At 40.9% G+C, this 20713-nt stretch overlaps 1 protein-coding gene and 2 long non-coding RNA genes across 5 annotated transcripts in view; 1 reads left to right on the top strand and 2 right to left on the bottom strand.

Moving 5' to 3' along the window:
- LOC101169686 (sodium-coupled neutral amino acid transporter 3) overlaps positions 1-9754 on the bottom strand; it is a 74839-nt gene extending 65085 nt beyond the window's left edge. The window contains exon 1 of one of the 3 annotated variants that reach the window (XM_023954726.2): positions 9320-9754. The gene's annotated coding sequence lies outside the window, so the exon portion shown is untranslated. Of the gene's footprint in view, positions 1-9134; positions 9260-9319 lie in introns of those variants that run through there. The other 2 variants (XM_023954727.2, XM_078946869.1) reach the window with 2 other exon arrangements.
- Positions 9755-13191: 3437 nt separating this feature from the next.
- Positions 13192-15009, top strand: LOC144992102 (uncharacterized). Its single transcript, XR_013655900.1, has 2 exons — positions 13192-14023; positions 14645-15009. It is a non-coding gene; the product is annotated as an uncharacterized LOC144992102 (long non-coding RNA).
- On the bottom strand, positions 14999-17417 carry LOC144992103 (uncharacterized). Its single transcript, XR_013655901.1, has 3 exons — positions 16013-17417; positions 15471-15585; positions 14999-15387 (listed from the first exon to the last, which is right to left on the bottom strand). It is a non-coding gene; the product is annotated as an uncharacterized LOC144992103 (long non-coding RNA).
- Between the last annotated feature and the right edge of the window lie 3296 nt (positions 17418-20713).

Here is a 20713-nt window from a genome sequence, read left to right as displayed (position 1 = left end):
CTTTCTTTTCAACAAAGAAAAAACCGGCCCCTACAGGGGATGACGAGGGACGAATGTGACCCAAGGCTAACGCTTCCTGAATATAGCTTTCCATCGATATTTTCTCTGGCCCAGATAGATTGTAAAGGTGACCCTTAGGTAGCGTAGAACCTGGTAGCAGCTTGATTTCACAATCATAGGGGCGATGGGAAGGTAGGGCGCTAGCCTTAGATTTGCAAAAAACGTCACGGAGATCATGATAACATGAGGGGATCTTATCCAGATTTATTTTACTGGGAGAGTCAACAGCGTGATGAAGCGTGGAAGGTAAAGCAGACGAGAGACAGTTAGCAGAACAATAAGGACTCCAGTTAATGATGTGTCCCAAACTCCAGTTAAATTGCGGGTTATGCAGTTTTAACCAAGAGTAACCTAGTACTATGGGGGTCTGAGTAGATTGAGTAATGAAGAATTGTATTACTTCCCTGTGGTTGCCAGAGGTGAGCAGTTGTACTGGTTTGGTTCGATGTGTAATCCTGGAGAGGTGCTGTCCTCCTAAGCCTGAGGCCTCGACAGGAGCTTCCAAAAGTTCTATGGGTAAACCAAGTTTAGATACCAGTCCATGATCAATCAGACTCTGTTCTGCTCCTGAGTCAATAAGGGCCCTAGAAGCATGAGTTTGCGTTTTCCAGCATAACCTGACAGGAATGTACAGGAAGCTTTGCTTCTCCTGAGAGTTGACGTTGCCCCCCCGCGACCTGTCCCTTAGCGGGGGGTTCGGAAGTTTAAACGCCGAGCGCACTGTGAAACAAAGTGTCCTTGACCACCACAATAAAAGCACGAACCTTCCTCTTTGCGCTTCTGTCGTTCTTCCGCAGAGAGTTTGGAGTGGCCAATCTGCATAGGTTCCTCCGATGGTTTGGGGCTGGTGAGAAAATCCATTCTGTGAGGTGGCAGCGCAGTGATGGTTGAAAGGCCTGGACTGTTGAGGTTTTTCTTTGGGGCCTGTTGGCGATCATGATGCCTTTCTCTGAGGCGAATGTCTGAACGGAGGGCCGCTGTAACGAGATCTTCGAAGGAGTTAGCTTCAGGCTGAGTACAGAGATGATCTTTTATAGTTTCGTTCAATGATTGATAAAATATGCCTTTTAGAGCCAGATCGGGCCAGCCTGCTTCAACCGCCAGGATGCGGAAGTCAATAACGTGTTCGCTAACCGTTCGGTTGCGTTGTTTAAGATTCAGAAGTTTTCGTGTAGCTTCCTCCCGTTTACGGGGCTGATCAAAAATTAGACGGAATTCATTCAGGAAGTGTTCGTAGCGGAGATGCGTGATAGGGTTGGCAGACACAAAAGCCTGAGCCCACTGTAAAGCTTTGTTCCGGAGTGAGTTAATTATAAGGGTGATTTTACTGTGATCGGAGTGATAGTACCTGGGAGCCTGCTGGAATATGAGTTGGCATTGGAGTAAGAAGCCGCCACAAGCTTCTACGTCCCCCAGGAATGGTTCAGGCTGTAACCGGAAGTTTTCGGGTGGGTTGGCGGAACCGGAAGAGGAAGCTGCAATGTTGCCGGAAGAAAGCACGGAAGATCCTGTAGCGGAATTAGCAGAGTGACCGGTTAGTTCCAGGAGTGTTTGGGTCAAACCGTCTAAGCGGCGAAATAAGTCCTGCTGCGCCGAAGCCATTTGGGTAAGGGCATCTGCTTGGCGTCCTAACATAATCCCTTGTTGAGTTACGGCGAGGCGGAGTCCCTCCGGGTCAGCTGGGTCAGGCGTTGGGCCAGTTCGTTCTGTCATGACTCTAGCGAGGCTAACAGACCCAGACGCTGGAACCCGGAAGGAGGACAGGAGAAGAGTGAAAGTAGAAATGGATTTAATGTTTCAGGGAAATGCGCAGTCCTGTTGTGGCAGGGGATGGCGAGATCGACGACCCGTTTGCGATCTTGAAGACGAGTCTAGGAATCCTGTGACGGCTCCGGGCGAACCTTGGACGAGGCGGGTGATTCGGCTGTGGCCTGTGGCGTGGCTGGAGGTTCGGCTGTGGCTTGAGCTGAGGCCTGGAGTTCAGACGGCGTGCTGGAAGGAGGTAGGTTTTCTGGGGGTATCCTCCGCTTGGATGGAAGTAGATTTGGGCGTCCACTCGTGGGTTTAGATGATCCTGAAGACAAGACAAAGGTTCGTGAGGCGAGAGCAATAACATAGGGCGAGAAACTATGATGACCAGACTAAGCACCATCAGGGGCAACGAACTGGCGATGAATGATGATCCTGGAGCTCCTTAAGTAGGTCTGGCAGGGTGATGAGTAGAGTGGACGCAGCTGGGAGCAATCAGAGGCCAAGCAGAGAGGAGAGGGGGAGGAGTCCGCCAGAGGCACCATGACATAGACTTTAGACAACATCACCATGGACAGAGCGCTTGGGGTCTTCACTCAGTATGTGAACTGTCCCACTGGGGAAAACAAAACTCTGGTTCTGCTGTATGCAAATGCAAAGAATGCATACAGAGCTGCAGCCCCACAGGAGGAAGCTGGAATCCAAACTCCAGCAGGACGACATGAGAGCGGTGCGGTCTGGAGTGAAGAAGATCACAGGATGTGGGGGGAGAAGCAGACCCATCACAGGCAGCAAAGAGACAGCCGACGAGTTTAAGACCTTTTTCAATAGGTTTAGTTCTCTGAATGCCTCAGCCTCCTCCCCCCACCTCCACCACACCTCTCCCCAGCTCCTGCTCCATCTCAGTTATCTCACCTCCCCCCTCATGAACCCCTCACACCTCCTCACCTTTCTCCCCCCTCTACCACACCAGGCTATTGACTTGTAATAGCCTGCCAGGTGAAGAAACAGCTGGAGAAACTTAACCAGCACAAAGCAGCGGGCCTGGGTGGCGTCAGCCCTCGTACCCTGAGGACCTGTGCCCACCAGCTGTCTGCGGTTCTCCAGCATCTCTTCAACCTGAGCCTCAGACTGGAGAAGGTGACCCTCCTCTGGAAGACCTCCTGCCTGGTCCCTGTACCCAAGAAGACATCTTCATCTCATCCCTGTGATTTCCGTCCAATTGCCCTCACTTCTCAAGTGATGAAGGTGCTGGAGAGGCTGGTGTTGGCTCAAGTGAGACCGTTGGTGAGCTCTTCTCTGGACCCCCTGCAGTTTGCCTACCGGCCGCGCCTGCAGTGGTAAAAGTATTTGGTAAAAGTAAAGTTTTGAATTTACTTAGCAACAGAGGTTGCCCTCATTCCTAAAATCGTCATTTCCTATGTTATATCATTTTGCTTAACTCATCCCAGGAGTTTATGCATTTTTATTTTCACAGTAATCTGTTAAAAATGTGCGAGTAACAGCACAACGCCACTTTTTCGCATGCCATTCAAAATATACAACCTCTAGCTGCAACAGTTTTTCCCCAATTGTTTCACAGCAGAGGAAAAAGGGGATGCTGGAGAATCAAACAGAATCGGATAAATTATCTTTTATTCTTCTTGACGAGAAGGTAGAGAAAATCCCTAGGACGAGTTCTCATTTGTAAACGTTTTTTTTTTAGTTCAATATAGCGACCGCTTCCCGAGGTCAAAGGTCGATGAAATCCAGCGGTGGTTGTAGACCAGAAATTTGGTGAAAAATCACATGAACAAAACTTTACTTTTCTCATATTGTGGGAAAACGTGAAAATCTGCAAATCTAACATTTTTGCACAAAGCAAAAGTGTGGCCATCCCATAATAATTTGAAAACTGCCTTTGGATATCCCCGCCATGTGCGTTAAAGTTTTGTTTGTGTATTTTTTTTTGGGGGGGGGGGGGGGAGGGGATTCCCCAAGCAATATTTCGGCCCATTAGTTTTTTTTACGGTTTCACTTGGCGTGATGTCCTAGTCTGGGGGGGGGGGGGGGGGGTCGTTCATTATGCATAAAATTAATTTTCACCTGGACATTGAATTCTTATTAATGGGAGCCTAATCCACATCAAAATACGATTTGCTTCAAAAACCAATAAGTGAAACTCCAGAAAATTAGAACAAACACAAGTAAAGATGAAGGATTCAACACAATTTGGTGGTAAAGATCTGCTGCAGGAATTGATTTTAAATTGAATACATTCATAATGATTAATAGAAAACAGATGAACTCAGGCAGGAATAACAGCTGGTAAAAAAGTAAACAATGGTCATTCATTCAAAGGGTTAAACAAGAACTTAAACCAAGACAAACTATACTGAGCCGCAACAAAAGAAACAAAAACCAAAACCAAAAAACACATTAGCAAAACACCAGCATCCGGTTCAGGGTGGAGTCAGACGTGGAGTTGGTGACCATGTTTACATGCACGCCATATTTTGAAAGAAGACAGGGATTTATTTATTTATGGGTTTCTGAGAATATTCAAAAAAAACTACCATTTTTGAGTTACCGTACATCATAATTTCATTATTCTGTTGTGGAATGTGCTAATATTACTCAGTCAATCAGCAAAGTGCGGGCATGAAGATTCCATGCATGCCATTTATTTCCAGACCACCCAGTGGAGTTTGCGTAAAACTTCCGAGCTCTCAGATTCAGGATGAAGAGGAAATGTCGACACAACTTAACTGTTAACCCGTGGAAAATAACATTTTTTAGAGTGTAAGTATTCCAAAACCATCAATCCGTCACAGATTATATGAGATTAGGTCAAAAATATGCTCATGAGCATAATCCGTGACTCAGTTGTGACCGTGTTGAGTAACATCAGCCTGACTCCAAACTCACGCAGGTATCTAAGCAGAAACGCATGTCAAACTTGTGGTATTTGCTATTCTTATAACCATTTTGAACAGAAACTATTTGACAAATATGTAATGACTTAGTTGTTCTTCGCTTGCTGCTCTTGAGTGTCCAATTTGTCTACAGTCTCTCTGCAGTAACCTGTTCTTAACCATTTAAGGCCTTAAATGGTATGACCCCATCCGACCTATACGAAAGATTTCGTAGTGTCCTACCAACCACACAGATCACCTGTGGTTCCTATAATTTCTAAAAGAACAGGGTAAAGTATTAATCATTTTGTGCAGCCTCCCTTTAAGATATGCAATTAAAATCATTTCCTGGAAAAACAAACCTCTTGGACTTGGACTTCAATTTATTTACCCAAAGAGAAGTAAAACATTTTTGTTAAAGTTGGATTTCTGATTAAGACAAAGACTAATAAAATGTCAACATGTTTCCTTTTTGTGTAGTTAAAATTAATCATAAAGATGAATAACATCTTGGTCTCTTTTGGGAAAAATGCATGTTATTCTAATCTAATTGTTCAAAAATTACAGTTGCTCTTGCATGAACATTTAAACAAATATTGTTAAAAATAATTCACTAGTTAGAAAGAATATAACATTGTTGGTATTTATTTATTATTTTAATAAGGTTACATGAAAACTGCTTATAAATAAACCGGAGGGAAAAACAACTACCTGTGCGAGTATCACATACCTGAAAAGTATCACAACTTTTATTACAACTTTTAGGTAAAGCAGCAGCCACTTCCAGCCTTTCTGCCTCAAAAATGACAAAAACAGGAGACTGTGGACTGTGGAGGGACTGTACATCATTACAGACTATGGAGTTTCTTCTCTTTTACATTTTTGGATGCTGGTGTGCCACTGGATATTTGTTAAGGAAGAAATATCCAAAAAAAGGTTAAACACTGCTCTAAAGCCTCCCTGTGTCTTCGTGCTTTTCCATTTTGTTCTTGTAAACCCCGATAGGCATGGAGCGTCTTTATGACAAAGACAATATGTTATTAGGGATAAAACATAAAAACCAGATTTTGGTCCAAACAATCGATCCTCCTCAAGCGTGTTCTTCAGTTCCAGCTCTTGATCATGTGACCCAAAACAAAGTACCACGCTCTTCTGGTATCTCCTGCTTTCCTCCTCATCACGTGGGGATGGAAGTGAGGGAAGAAAGTGCATCACAAAGACAAATGTATTCATTCAGCTGGAAGTACAACTCACGTAGTGTGTGTGGCCACCGTGGTGGACAATGTGCTGCTGACTCAATCACATGCCTCAGCACTGCGGCAGGGCAAGTTTAAGGAGATCAATGTACAAAGTCTTTCATAGAACAAAAGAATTGCTCGGAGAACAATAGCTAATAACAGATAATGAATGAAAATAGTTCTTGTGGAAGTTCTAGCCAGCCTTGGGGTTTCCTTGACTTAGATCCAGCGACAAAGATCTTTTCAACATTTTAAGTCAAGCCCTTCACAGACCTGAAGCAAATTTCCGTCCTTTGGATGTGAACTTTGTGATAAATTATTGTTTACCCCTGTCGTTTTTTTACCTGTGCGTCATGCACGTTTGCAGTTTCACTGCAGGCCTCAGTTCTTTTCTAATAATCCGCTCACAGCAAAGTCACAAGAAACCTGCCTCTAAGCCCAGCACAGCTCAGCAGTTAGAGGATATTTTGCAACTCTGATCAGGCAGACTGACATTTACATTATGTGAATCTATGACATCCTTAAGCATGTCTTCAGATTTTGTGTTTTAAATGAACGTGTGGTAATTAAAAAAGGAAAGAGATGGTGTGAAAGTGGTGCTTTGGCTTTGCATTTGGTTGATATTTCAATGAAAGCACAGACATTATACTATAAAAGAAGCGTTAAGGTAGCAAATGTGTCCAATTTTAAGACTATCGCTTCATTGGTTCCCACAAGGAGCATTCAAAATGCATCACAACACATGACCTACATGCTGTGTTTCCCATCTGTCTGATCTAAGGGAGCACAAACCAAACTGACTGTGGGCTAACATGCAAAAATCTCAATTCTGACTATAGGCCAGAAAGCTCCTCTCTGCTTTTTGAAAAGATAAATATAAAACCCATGTAAACCTGAAGACTAGACAGTGGCTCAAGTCCTGTCCTGCTTTAATAAGGCAGACGGAATGCCTGCATCTTTCAGAGACAACTACATGGAAATTTAATTCTGACCAATCCCTTCATGCTTTCCTTTCATTCCAGTGCACAAAATGAAAATTCCTACCAGATTTGAATGTTGTCCTTGAGGACAAATATCTTTGGTCAATCACTTGGCAAGTCCATCTATTTGTACTCTTAGAGAACTGAGAGATAACAGACGAAGGACTCAACGTTCTCACAAACTTCTGAATGGGACAAGAGAAATTATCAGTGAGGAAACAGTTTCTTTATGGAAGTTTTTATGTAGCAAATTCACCCCGCAAAAACTGTAGCAAAACTCAATACCAGTGAGCAAGGAGGGGGGCTGTGCATATGTGTGAGCAATAACTGGTGCACCAACTCCAAGACTGTAGCCAGTCACTGCTCTCCAGATGTGGAATATGTGACCGTCAGATGCAGACCTCTTTATCTTCCAAGAGAGTTCACTGTGGTCATGGCAACTGCTGTGTCTATACCACCAGATGCTAATGCTAACTCGGCAATGGGACTCCTGCATAGCTCGATTAGCAGCAACCAAGACAAGTACCCTGAGGCTGTGCATATTATTGTCGGGGATTTTAACCACGCTGAATTAAAGACAATGTTCCCTATGTTCTATCAGCATGTGAAATGTGCCACCAGTGGAGATAAGACATAAGATAAGGTTTACTTCCAACATAAAACATGGCTACAGAGCCATGCTCTGCCACGTCATCGCCCCGCCTCCCCCCTGGAAACGCTGGCTGGTTTTTGCTACACTTTTTGCGGGGTGAATGTGAAAACAAAAATGCAATCCCCTCTTTGCATTTTCGCTTTAATTATGTCACAGAATGAGCGATGTTAAAGAAGAAAATGAAAAAGCATTTTAAAGGAGTGACATTTAATTTTATTTTTGAGTTATTTGATTCGGTTACATTTTGAAAATGAAAAAGCATTTCTGTTAATCCATTTTAATGATCAGATTAGACATTTCTAAATGAATGTTGCTGCACATTTACTAGAGAACGTTTTGAAAATGAAATGTCAAATACCATTTTCTTTATCATTTTCATTAAGTGACAGAATAAGTGCTGTTGAAGAAGAAAAAGAAAAAGCATTTTGGCGGATTGCTTTTTCTTTTAGATTTTGAGTCAACAAATGCAGCTTCATTTTGAAAATGAAAAAGCATTTCTGGTTTTGACTTTTATTTTTAATTATGCTCCAGAAAAACTTCCATATTTCTTTGCTGTTGCATTTTATTATTACAAACATTACAACCATTCATGGTTGTTAATGAATGTTATTTGTGCACAGTATCCATTATTCCTCTCTTCTTACCCCCCCTTGGAACATTTTGTGATCAAAGTTTTTAATCTCTGCTCCAGTTATCAGCACAACTGTGCAATGCGTGATCACACACAAGCATTCTTACACGCGTCAGAACGGAAAACAATCGGAAACGGTCAACCAGAGGTTTTATTAACGCGCCAGATCAAAAGATTAGCATGCCCTGTGCCACTGCAAGCTTGCATGAGTCCTTTTACACAGGGATTTAGCCCCTGAGGTTGACCAGGAGATTGGCTGTACATGAGGCCGAAAACGGAGTCAGTGGGTGCAAGCAGGTCAGGCCCACACTGTTTTACCTGCTGCCCACAAGACTGTGGACTCTAACTGCAGCAAAAAATATATGAATGCATCTAAAGATTCTGTGCATTTATCAAGTAAGAAAAAGAGAAACATATTGCAAACATAATTCAGATGTGATTTTCCTCAAACTCTTTTCAAACTCAGTGAACCAAACGTGCGAATTTATCCCCCTTAGGTAATGACAGATCGGCCAATGAGCAGAGATGGCACCTGTCACCACACTGTGAGGCGGTGGGAGCCAGCTGTGATTTCCACTCAACATATCACAGCCACTTCACTATTAACCTGTGAGAAAAAGCTATAAAATCAAAGCTTCTCACTCATTAAAGTCCATCACATCCTCAACAAAAACATGTCATGTTAGGATGAAGTTAAAAGCAGCTGTTCTTCGAGTCAATTATTGTTCTCTGTCACTGACACCACCTGATCAGTCCAGACAAAGAGCCTGCTGGTTGTCATGCCCTCTGGGGTGCACAGTACATAAATATATATATTTAAAGTTGTGAACCAATGAATCCATGCATATTTAAAGATAAACCCAGAGGAACCAAGCATTTCCTGAATAAGTCTCTGTGCTCTATAGAAGGCCTTAAATCTGGCGGACTTACAGATCAAGGACACCATCTTTGTATCAGAGGACTCCAATCATCCTCCTAAATGCTGACTGAAGTTTAACTTTGCAGCTTGTCTCAAAAGAGATTAGTGCGTGCACAAGCGTCACTGCTTTGCAATGCCAACAAGTTTAGCATCAGCAGCATCAGCAGCAGGGAAAGTGTCTGTCTCTGCGCCTTACCCGCGAGGTGCCAGTCTCTCCAGCAACTCCAAATGTCTTCACGCAGCTCTGCCCTCCACGGATGTGCTGCCTCCTCCTCTGTCTGTCTGTCTGTCTGTCCCGCTGCTCGTCTCACCGCCTTTCCTCCCGGCTGTCTCACTGTCATGTGCTTCCCACTAGATTGTCCTAGTAATCCTCGCAAAAGTGGGATGTGAAGTGTTCGGTTCCGCCTCCTGCACGCACAGCCGGACTCAAACGAACTAAGTGTTCTCTCTCTTCAAGCCAGAACGCGCATGGGGCGCGAGAAGATTGGCACGCGCATTTGTACCGATGCCCAGCACTGAATAGACGTCGCCCGATGGCCGAAAACCATATAATTATCCACCCCCTTTCTATTTATTTTAACAAATAAGAATGGAGCCCATGCTTTGTGTAAAGCGTTTTATTGGTTGTGTGCTGCAGGTTCGTTTTTGTTTCAAGTCGCGCGCTGTAATCCAGAGAGCGCGAGCGTCAAGGACTCCGCGCGAACCGCGCATTTATTTAATCTGTGCACCAACGTCCCCTTTAATTGCTCGCAAAAAAAACGAAAGTACTTATTTAACACGATCCAATTGGAGTGTCCTCTCCTGACACGCAATCAGCGACGTAAACAGCAGGCAAGGCCATGTGCCACCGCCGCCGCTGCTTACGCACGCACGACGGCAGCGCGCGCTCCATTTCTAGGTCATAGCGCGTTTTGATGTCACGCTGCTCCAGGGATGTCTCTTTTTTATTTATTTTTTGTTTAGCCTCCCTCCTCCTGCTGGTGTTCACTAATGAGGATGCTCGCACCTTCTTTGGTAAAGCCAGAGCAGATTCTTCCTGATATTTTAGGCTGCTAAATATAAAAACTCTGATGCTTTTTTAAGGATTCTAACCGGCATTCACTTTTGGAACACAGATTCTGTCCTGTCAGACTTAAATCATCATTCAGCCTGTCAGCTCTGCTTCCAGGCGGATCCAGCAGGTTTGGCTCCTCAGTGCAGGCAGACAGAGATGCTGCAGGTCACTGAAGAAGTTCAGTTCCCCACTGAATGATTTCTGTTTTCATGTCGATTCGTGGACTTTAAGGTTAAAGACATATTTACCTCAGCCTCATCTGTCCTGCAGCTTTAACCCTTGTGCTATCTTAGATGACCCCCCCCCCCCTTGCATTGACGTGTTCTCCCTACCAGGACAAAGGTGGATAAAGGTGGAAAGATTACATGTAATCCATGGACACCAGTGAAGATTACAAATCATTGAAGAAACAAGGTCTAGTGGGTCTAGATGACCCAACTCCCAATGGTAAAGTGCCTAGGATAGCACAAGGGTTACATAGGGGACTGACTGGTGACCTCTGCCAATGCACAGCATGAGGGAATCATAAAAACCAGGTATGAAGACATTGATAAGTAAAAGAATAACCTATTGATGACAGTCATTAACACAACACTTTTGTCCTTTATGAACTAAATAACAGAAGTAACAGGACTGAAACTGGTTTCAAATTGACAAGATGAACCTCAGTCTGAACATAATATCTGAACAGATAAAAGATCAAATAAAAGCTGAAGGTTCTGATCCATAATGTATCCAGAGTTTTAGGTTTAACTGGATGTTGTACATCTGACAGAACTGCAGACTGTTATTCGGCGCATGTTTGTCTATTATTTTAATATTGGAGGGCGAGTTTATGAATCATAGCTTCTAATAAGTAAAACTCATTTTAAAATGCAGTTTGATCTCAAAAAACAATCTTAGGATGATTAGGATGTTTACAAGAATCCTTTATGAGCGGCAAATGTATCAAAGTTTATTTTATTTATTTAGAACCTTTCCTACTAACGCGACTCAAAATGCTTTACATAAAACATTTTCCTGTTTTATAATCCAAAAGCAAAATAAAAGATCATTACACACATAAAAATATAAAACACACAATGTGTAAGGATTCAGTGGTTTGGTTTTCCTTGTCAGTCACACCTTCAGGTTCATGATCCACAGCTGTCTTCAGTTCAGTTAATTGCCCTCAGCCTATTTAAGTGTCTTGGTTTCTGTTCTTCCTGGTCAGGTCATCTGCTATGTTTTGTCACAGTTTTGTTTCCCCTCCTAGTTTTGTCATGTTTCAGTTTGCTAATTAAATGTTTTATTTCCTGTCACCAATCCTGGTCTCCTGCATTTTGGGTCCTCCACCACCAGTTCCTGACACAATGCTCCAATCACACGCACACATAACATAATAAATAGAGCATAAAATGATTCACTAATTAGTTGCAAGTCAAAATCTGTAGAAAACTATACCAAATGTAATAGAAGTCACTAAGAAGAATCATCTTTCTGCTACTAAAGATCATTCCGAATTATAATGCAAATTATATTTTTCTAAACACTCAATGCAAATGTCAGTCAACATGATTTTCAAGTCACTGACCATTAGAGTCGATATTAAATGTTACTGAGCAAACCTCCTAAAGTTAACAGTATTTTCAAAGTCACTCTTCCACATTTTTACACACAACAGAGTTCCACAACATTTTCTAGATTCTAAAGAACTGAAAATGGTCATTTGTTGAATTTGTTGCTTTAGGAGGTCATATTAACTGAAATCAAAAGTTATTGCAATCAAAAACATCTCAATAGGTCAAGTTCCATTTGAACATAGGAGCCCTTATTTTGGAGCAGCTTCACATTTCTCGCATCCATTGAACTTGTGAGTTTTTGGAGAGTTTCTGCTTGAATTTCTTTGCAGGATGTCAGAATAGCCTCCCAAAGCTGCTGTTTGGATGTGAACTGCTTCGGTGCAGATTCTCAGCCATCCAGGTCATGATAAAATGAAAAGTTCTAAAAAAAAAAAATCAACTGGAGAAAATTTCAGGTTTGAAGACGTTTCGCCTCTCATCTTCAGTACCGTCCGACTGGTGTTGGACAGAACTGGGTTCTGTCTAACCCGACCCTAGAGATATACTGTTTATCCTCCTCGCTGGAGTTTCATTCCTTTCACAGCCAACAAAGTCCCCTAACAACCGAGTCAGTTGACCCCGTCACCTGTCCTGGGTCACACCTCTGGGTAACAATGCCTAATGTCACGCTGAGAGTGTTTGTGCAGGGATTTTAAATAGATGAAAGGTTGTGAAAGTTGAGTCCATCCAGCCCTGAGACACATTATCATCCAGGAGTTTAACTGAAAAACTACGAGTGTCATCTTTTTAACACTTAAATACAATTTGCATAATAATGTGGAACACACTGTGGATTGGGCATTTCATGCAGCTGTTTTAAATTGCTGCTGTTTATGTTTGTTCTCGTTAAAAGATGTTTACCAGTGAACTCAATGGCAAAAAACACAGAGCTTTTGTTTGTTTGTTTCATAAAACAGGGTGTGTCCTATTAATATTTGAAAAAACTTTTTTTACTTAAAAAAATGTGACAATTTTAAACGAATTCACCCAACAGTAGCAGGGATAGGCTCCAGCAACTCTGCACCCCTGAAAGGCAGTCAGCATGTTTGGAAAACGGATGGATTTATGTTATCATGATGATATTGTGTGCACATTACTACTGACAGGTAAATTCTAAAACATATTGCAGCATCTTTATAAAATAAATCCATATAACGTCTCTTAGTTTTTCAATAGTTTCCATCAGCTGTTTATATCTGACCCTGTGTCTCACCCTTTGGTTTCATGTCTTTTTCGTCTCTTATTTCTTAACTTTTAATGTTTATCACACATTTTAAAATGTTTTCTTTATGGACCCCAATGAAAAAAAGATCTTTGTTCAGTCCAGACAGTCTGTCTTTGTTTCTGAAGCTCAGGCCCTTCCTCTACGGTGGCCCTGAAGTGCAAACCATTCAACAAATCACTCGATGAAGTGCAAACCATTCAACAAATCACTCGATACAAAAACATTTTTAAGATCACAGCAACAATTTAAAAAGCGTATTACATTTTAGAAAACAAAACAAAATTTCAGAAACCAAAACATAAAAAAGAAAAAAACATTTCAGAAAACAAAATTAATTTCCAGAAAAAAAAAGAAATATTACAAAATGAAAACATTTCAGAAAAAAAATTAATTTCCAGAAAACAAAATGAAATTAAAAAAAATGAAAACATTTCAGAAAAAAAATGAAATATTAAAAAATGAAAAACATTTCAGAACACAGAATGAATTTCCAGAAAACAAAACGAAATCTTCAAAAATGAAAAACATTTCCAAACCGGAAGAAGCAGGTACTATGGGACAACGCTGATTGGATGATGATGTTTGTCAATCATTTGAACTGAAAAGTATTTTAAATGAAGCGACGACGGATTTTATCGTCCAAACAACAATGTACCATGATAATTCCCGTATTTCCCATTTACATATTAAATCAAAAATGCAGCAAACAGATAATGAAGGTTTAAATTATTTTTTGAATATTTCGTCTGAAGCAGAACGGTCACCCGGAAGTAGTTTGTGTGGATGACGTCCGTTCTGCAGGTAAACAAAGAAAGGGACGGTAAAACGTTAACATAAACGTTAATCTTTGAATATTTAGCGGATGTGATGACAGAACGCACGCAGAAATATCAACACCAACCAGGTTTACAAATGTTTCAAAATGTCGTGAGAAGATTCTGTCTAAAGCAGCAGCTGCGAAGAAACGGGTGTTAAAGACGGCGCACATCAGGAAATGCAGTCCCGCCATCCACAGATAAGGTATGGAGGCACATTTGTTTGATCTAATAAATGTAGCGTTAAACGTGATTTCTAGGTGGGTGTTTACAGACAGATCCAAGATCCTTCAGTCATACGTTAATGACAGGTTACCTCATCAGCTGGAGAGGGGGGGTCACGTGGGCAGGATTCTCAGACAGGTGTACCAGCCGCATAAAAAATGTCAGGTAAACTGCAGCAGTTTGTGTCTCAGAATAACATTTATGAATGCTTCTTATTCACACTATTAAGATCTGTGACTTTAGAGTGTGTCAGTGCACAGAAACATGACAGTAAATGACTGGATGTGCACATCATCAGACATGTACAGGTGTGTAACTAAAGGTGGCAAAGTCTGTAGTGTAAAATAAATCTTTAAAAAAAACGTTTTAGTCTTTCAGGCAGAGGAGGAATACCAAATTGTTTTAGAATGTATTTTTTATAAGACTGAAATGTATTTTATTCTGAGTTTGGTGTTTTGACCCCTCCCTAATGAATTTCTTTTAATGGTTTAACCCATTTTCTCCTCATTTTGATGAACTCAACTTTTTCCTGAATGAAAGATGAACGGCAGCTGATGTTTTTCTGTCAGGGATTTTTAATTTATTAATTTATCTCTGTCAGGGATTTCAAGAGCTGGAGTCCAGTGCAGAGGAAGCTGCAAGCATGTACGAGCAGGAACTGGGCTCCCTTACCTGTGCATCTTCCTCTGGATGTGATGCTGAGCAGCAATGTGGACAAACCTTTCCTGACATGACTCTTTTTGATATAGTTGTTAAGCACAAACAGACTTTTCCCAGATGCATTTTTTCCTCTAATAAATGTGACTGACAGGTACGCTGAGTAAATGCTGATTGTAAGCGCAACATTTGATTAACTGCATGAAGAAGCCCTTAAAGGAAAATCCACAACTGTTTCTTTGTTTCTGTTACTGAATAACGTATTCATGTTAAGTTTTCAATAAATATACTGCATTGCTATGAAACAAATTTGTTTATTTTCATATCCATTATTACAATCCTCACGTCAGCATTCAGTTTTTTCATTGACAAAAAAACATTTCTAAACAACAGCTTTGAAAATCAAACATCATCTTTGTTAATAAAGCTTTAAAACCTAAAATGGTAAACATGGAAAAACTCCTAAATGAAGCAAGCCTAATATGAACATTTTAAACTGGAGTTTTGCTTAAAGGAACATTAAGTTGTTTGGAGTTGTACAAGTGTTTGATGCGATTCCTCAGATGTGATTTCCAGATCATCAGCCGGACACTAAAGGCAGGAATTGTGCTTCGTTTTTCACTCCCCACTGCATCATTTACAACTAATCAGGCTTATGCAGCAGGTTAAAGACGTTTTTTAAAGGACCTGCAATTTAAAAAAAAAAAAATTAGATATTAAAGTTAAATAATATTTATTGATTACATTTCACATAAATCATAGTGACTTGCCTGTACACTGCACAATGATCTGAATGACTTTAGTCTTTTTGAATTCCCATGTAGAGCTGCCATCTGTTCTTCTGCAGCACAAACCTTTCTGGAACTTCGCTTTGAGAAACTTCACCTGCAGAAATATCACATGTTAATTCAATTAAGTATTTTATAAACTTTAAAGTTCATTTTTAAGTTTCAGTATATGTGTATATATGCATGGTTCAAAAATATACAATGCACTTAAATATTATTTCCCATAAGAACTTGTTTACTGATTTCAGTCTTAAAGTAGATTTTTAGCAACACTGATACCATATAATTACTGTAATTACTGTATAAATCACAGAATCAGGCTGGCTCGGAGCTTTTTCTCTCATGTTGTCACCGAAAACGGGAACGGCTATCATGTGAAGACGGTTCGTCTCCATCGGGTTCTTTTTGCGCATGCGCAAGATAAAAAGAAATTATCTTTTCAAAGCAACACTTTAACATCCTAAAATTAACATCCTTAGAGACATGTGACTGACAAAAGAAAAGATCACAGAATTGATTCTTACCTAAAGATGATTGACAGCGTGAACCTCGCAGCCGTAGACATTAGCGCACAGCGTTCAAAGTAAAAGTGCTCACAAACTACTTCCGGGTGACCGTGTGTCAGGCGAAATGTTAAAAAAATAATTTTAAAGTTCATTAACAGTTTGCTGCATTTTTTATTTGATATATAAATGGGAAATACGTGGATTATTATAGTACATTGTTGTTTGGACGATAAAATCCGTCATCGCTTCATTTAAAATACTTTTCAGTTCAAATGATTGACAAAAATCATCATCCAATCAGCGTTGTCCCATAGTACCTGCCTCTTCCGGTTTGGAAATGTTTTTCATTTTTGAAGATTTCGTTTTGTTTTCTGGAAATTCATTCTGTGTTCTGAAATGTTTTTCATTTTTTAATATTTCATTTTTTTTCCTGAAATGTTTTTCATTTTTTAATATTTCATTTTTTTTCTGGAATTTTTTTTTTCTGAAATGTTTTTCATTTTTTAATATTTCATTTTTTTCTGGAATTTTTTTTTCTGAAATGTTTTCATTTTTTAATATTTCTTTTTTTCCTGGAAATTAATTTTGTTTTCTGAAATGTTTTTTTTTTTTGTCATTTTTGTTTTTCAAGTTTTGGTTTCTGAAATTTTGTTTTGTTTTCTAAAATGTAATGCTGCTTTTTAAATTTTTTTTTTTTTTTAATTGTTGTTGTGATCTTAAAAATGTTTTTGTATCGAGTGATTTGTTGAATGCTTTGCACTTCAGGGCCACCGTATTCCTCACTACCATAAAACTGCTCTGACCACTGACCTAGCATTCTGCAAAAATAAAAACCATAAAAGCATCAAACTCGGGACATCAAACGGTTTGGTGAAGTTGCATTCCAACTTTCCTTTTTTACAATTTATGAAGAAGTTTCTGCTGTTGAAAAGCACCCCTCAATAATTGAGGCTGTGCTCCCACATGCAGTCTTTTAACTTTGCATTCATTCCCAGAGTAGAACATCCCTCCAAACAGCTTGGAACAAATTCCTGAAAACAATGGAGCTTTGTGACTTCAGAGAAATCGGGCAAAAGTGCAACAATGAGAAAGCTTAATGGACGTAAACACATCATTAAAGTGAGAAGTTTCAGGGCAGTTTTTACACACATAAAAGATGAATATGGACAAAATTATTTCAATCAGATGGATTTCTCTCACCTCTTCTATACCCTCCCGAACCCCTCTGCCATTACCCCACATGTGCAATTAAGTGAAACAGGCAGAGAAACGACTCATCACAGACCACTAAACCCTTTCTGCTGGTTTTGCTGAGCACTGTTGGAAGATGCTGCAGTCAAAGTTAATTAAGGTCAACCGACTGGTGCATTCATCATGCGGGAATAGATGGCAGCCATCGTGTGAGTACCACTGTGATGTGGCTCAAAGACTCTGAAATAGTGATGCTGCGTGTGGAAATGATGTGGTTATGCAATTACCTGAGCGCTTCTTTCTATGAGAGGCCTCTTCACGGACTGAAGGCATTCTAGTACAGGCTGGATGCTGCCTGCAGGACAAAAGGACAGGATTATTCATACGGTGTTTGAATTGGTTACAATTTGGACAACAATGACCAGACATGACAGAGGCTCGAGGGCACAGAGGCTCGAGTCAGTTTCTAGGTGATAAAAACCACTGGCTGGGCATGGTCATTGTTTTAATCTTTGTATTTACATTAAAGCTAAAGATTCAGATCTGAAACAGACCAATCATTTACTTTTTGAAGGCTGCAAAAAGTAAAAACTTTTTCCATAAACATGGCAAATGATCAAACAGCTGAAAGGCCTTGTTATTGGAAAATGGTGCTAACCATCGTGCTGCCATGCACAGCAGTAATTAAGAGAAACTCCTTTTTATTCACCATCTGACAACATTTAATTTAACTTCTTCCTGAAAGTGTTCAATTGTGTTCCTCCAATGCATCTAACCTGCTCTGCTTTAGAAGCTTAACCGCTGGCTGAAATGAAAGAATTTTCCTCACAGGGCCTGGCTGTCCGCTTGGCTGTAATGTCTGTCTGTCTGTCCCTTCATCTGACTGCCTGCTTGTTTCTCTGTCTGTCCATACATCCATCCCTCTGTCCTTCAACCGTCCCATCGCACTTCCAACCCCAGACCGTCGGTCTGTCTGTCTGTCCATCCATCCATTATCTGTCCCTCCATACACTCATACCTCCATCTGCCTGTCTGTTCAGCTTGGCTGTATGTCTGTCTGTCCGTCCGTCTGCCTTTCCCTCAGTCTTTCCTCCATTTGTCTCTGTCTGCCTGCCCGCTTCTCTGTCAGTTCTTTATGTCCCTCTGTCAACCCGTCCGTTCGTCCCTCCATTCATCCGTTCCTCTGTCCGTCCTTCCAACCGCCCATTTATCCTTCCATACTTTCGTCCCTCCGAACGTCCGTCTGTCTAAATTTGAAGGTAGAAGTCTCTTCTCTAAAATAACTGACTGCAGGAGACGTTGCTTCCAACTGTACTTTTAGAAATTAGGGGGAAGAATGGAAGGATTGTGTCCTGTTAGGAAGAGAAAATGGAATAACTTCTGGATGTATTGATCGACTTATTTTTGAAATCTTCTGAATAGTCTGAAAGAATAGAACTGTTTTACATCAGCTTTACAAAAAGTGTTTAAATTGTTTTGTAGAGAAAAGAGAGAAATTCCATGGTTACATTTTACGTGTGATTATTTTTTTTTGTCAAAAACAGAGACAAAAGTCCCTGAAATATGAAACAAAATCATTTTTCTCTGAAGACATTTTGTACCACAGTTTTTAACACTATCAAATTCAAATTAATAAAAAAATCCCAGAGATTGTAAATGATTGCCTGCAGAACAGAAACTACAAAGAGTTGCAGAAGCATTTATCAAGAGGAGACATCTGTCATACCAGAGGATTTACATTGTTTGTTATTCTGTCCAGACTTCAATCATCTGAGAAAGTTCACAGTGTCCCCTCTCCTACACATACAAACACAGACCTGCCCATCTGCTATCAAAGAGGCTGTTTTGAAGTGTGCACGTGCACACATGCACTCACATGCACTCACAGGTGCACATAACTTTGCAGTCATCCTGGACATTATTCGCCTCTGCGGGAGGAATTTCCCAAAGAGACGCTCCAGCTGAAACTTTGAGGCCCAAACCCAGAAGAAGGTCAGTGTGCGAAAGGGCGGAAGCCGCAAAGATAATATTGTTGTGGGGCTGCACTCTCTCCCTCCCTGTTGTCTGCTTTTGTCTTTGTGCGAACGTTCTGAGGAGGTCTTTGAGGATTGACTAAAGCCAAAGACTAACGTCCAGAGTCAAGTCCAGATTTTTAAATCAGAAGATCGTGTCTTACTTCCTGCTTTTAGCACCTTTCACTTCATTCCTTTCAGGGTCACAGTGTTGCTGGAGCCTTTCCCAGTTATCATTGGGTTCACCTAGGACAGGTCACCTGTCCACCACACTAAGGTACAGTGTAACCCTTGTGCTATCCTAGGCACTTTAACATTGGGAGTTGGGTCATCTAGACCCACTAGACAGTGCTCTGAACCTTTTTTCTTCAATGATTTGTGATCTTCACTGGTGTCCATGGATTACATGAAATCTTTCCACCTTTATCCACCTTTGTCATGGTAGGAAGAACACGTAAATGCAAGGGGGGGATCATCTAAGATAGCACAAGGGTTAAGTGATACAAATTAACCTATGAAGCATATTTTTGGACGTTGGGAGGAATCTGGAGAGAACCCACATATGCGCCATGTGAACATCCAAAGTGGGGATTCAAACCAGGGCCTTCACGCTACGAGGCAAGAACGCTAACCACCGTGTGTGCAACCCGTTTCCCACTTCTACCAGACTAATTTAGTGTACTGAATTTGTACGGCAGAAATATTTTTCCAATGGTCAAGTCCTGTAATTACAATAAAGACAGAAAAATACCCAGAATGCCCCTTATCATTTTATTTCAGATGGATAGTTGTGATGTGGGTTGCTGGTTAGGCCACTTCATTTAAATGATGAAATGAAGACATTTTTGAGGAATTATTTTGATCTTGTTTATTCTACAGAGAGTTCCATGCCCCCAACCTCTGTCAACTTCTCTGTTGTCCACAGCTTCTGACACTTTCACCAGCAGGAGTGAGGCTCCCAGCCCCGTGGAAACACCATCTGATTGTACCCAGCTTCAAACTCCGAAGCCCCAATTCAACTGAAACAGCCTCTGAAATGACACATTGTGTCGAGGACGCGGTTCTCTGTCTGCATCAAGAACTCGCCGCTGCTGCTGGCAAAACTAAGCTGGAAACCTCCACAAAAAATAACCAGAGAGCCACCTGTCACCTCTGCCTTGGTTTCCAGGCCCAATAGAACAGCTCCAGCCTTTTTGGGTGGATTTTAATTTAATTAGCAATGAAGCTAGTTTTCCAATAAGGGCAAAACTACCAAGTATTGTCTATTTTGTCATTTGATTATCTCTAAAAGCACAGAAAGACAAAGGAACTGAGTTGAAGGATCATCCAAAGTCATTGGGAGACAAATAAATAAAAATAACTTGAATGAGAAATACTTCTAAAGTCCTGATGTTTGGTCCTTTGGGTTTTGAATGCAGGTTTCTGTGTTTGGACAGCTGGCCTGCAGTTTTAAAGTGACTTAGCTGCATGAGACAAACATTTCAGCAGTGTGGGTCCCGGTCTGAAGAGTGTTTGT

Source organism: Oryzias latipes, chromosome 5, assembly GCF_053564925.1.
Source record: "Oryzias latipes strain Hd-rR chromosome 5, Olatipes_Hd-rR_3.1".
In the NCBI taxonomy this organism is placed as follows: Eukaryota; Metazoa; Chordata; class Actinopteri; order Beloniformes; family Adrianichthyidae; genus Oryzias; species Oryzias latipes.
Note: the sequence above shows the minus strand (reverse complement) of the source record. Positions and strands in the feature narration are given on the sequence as shown.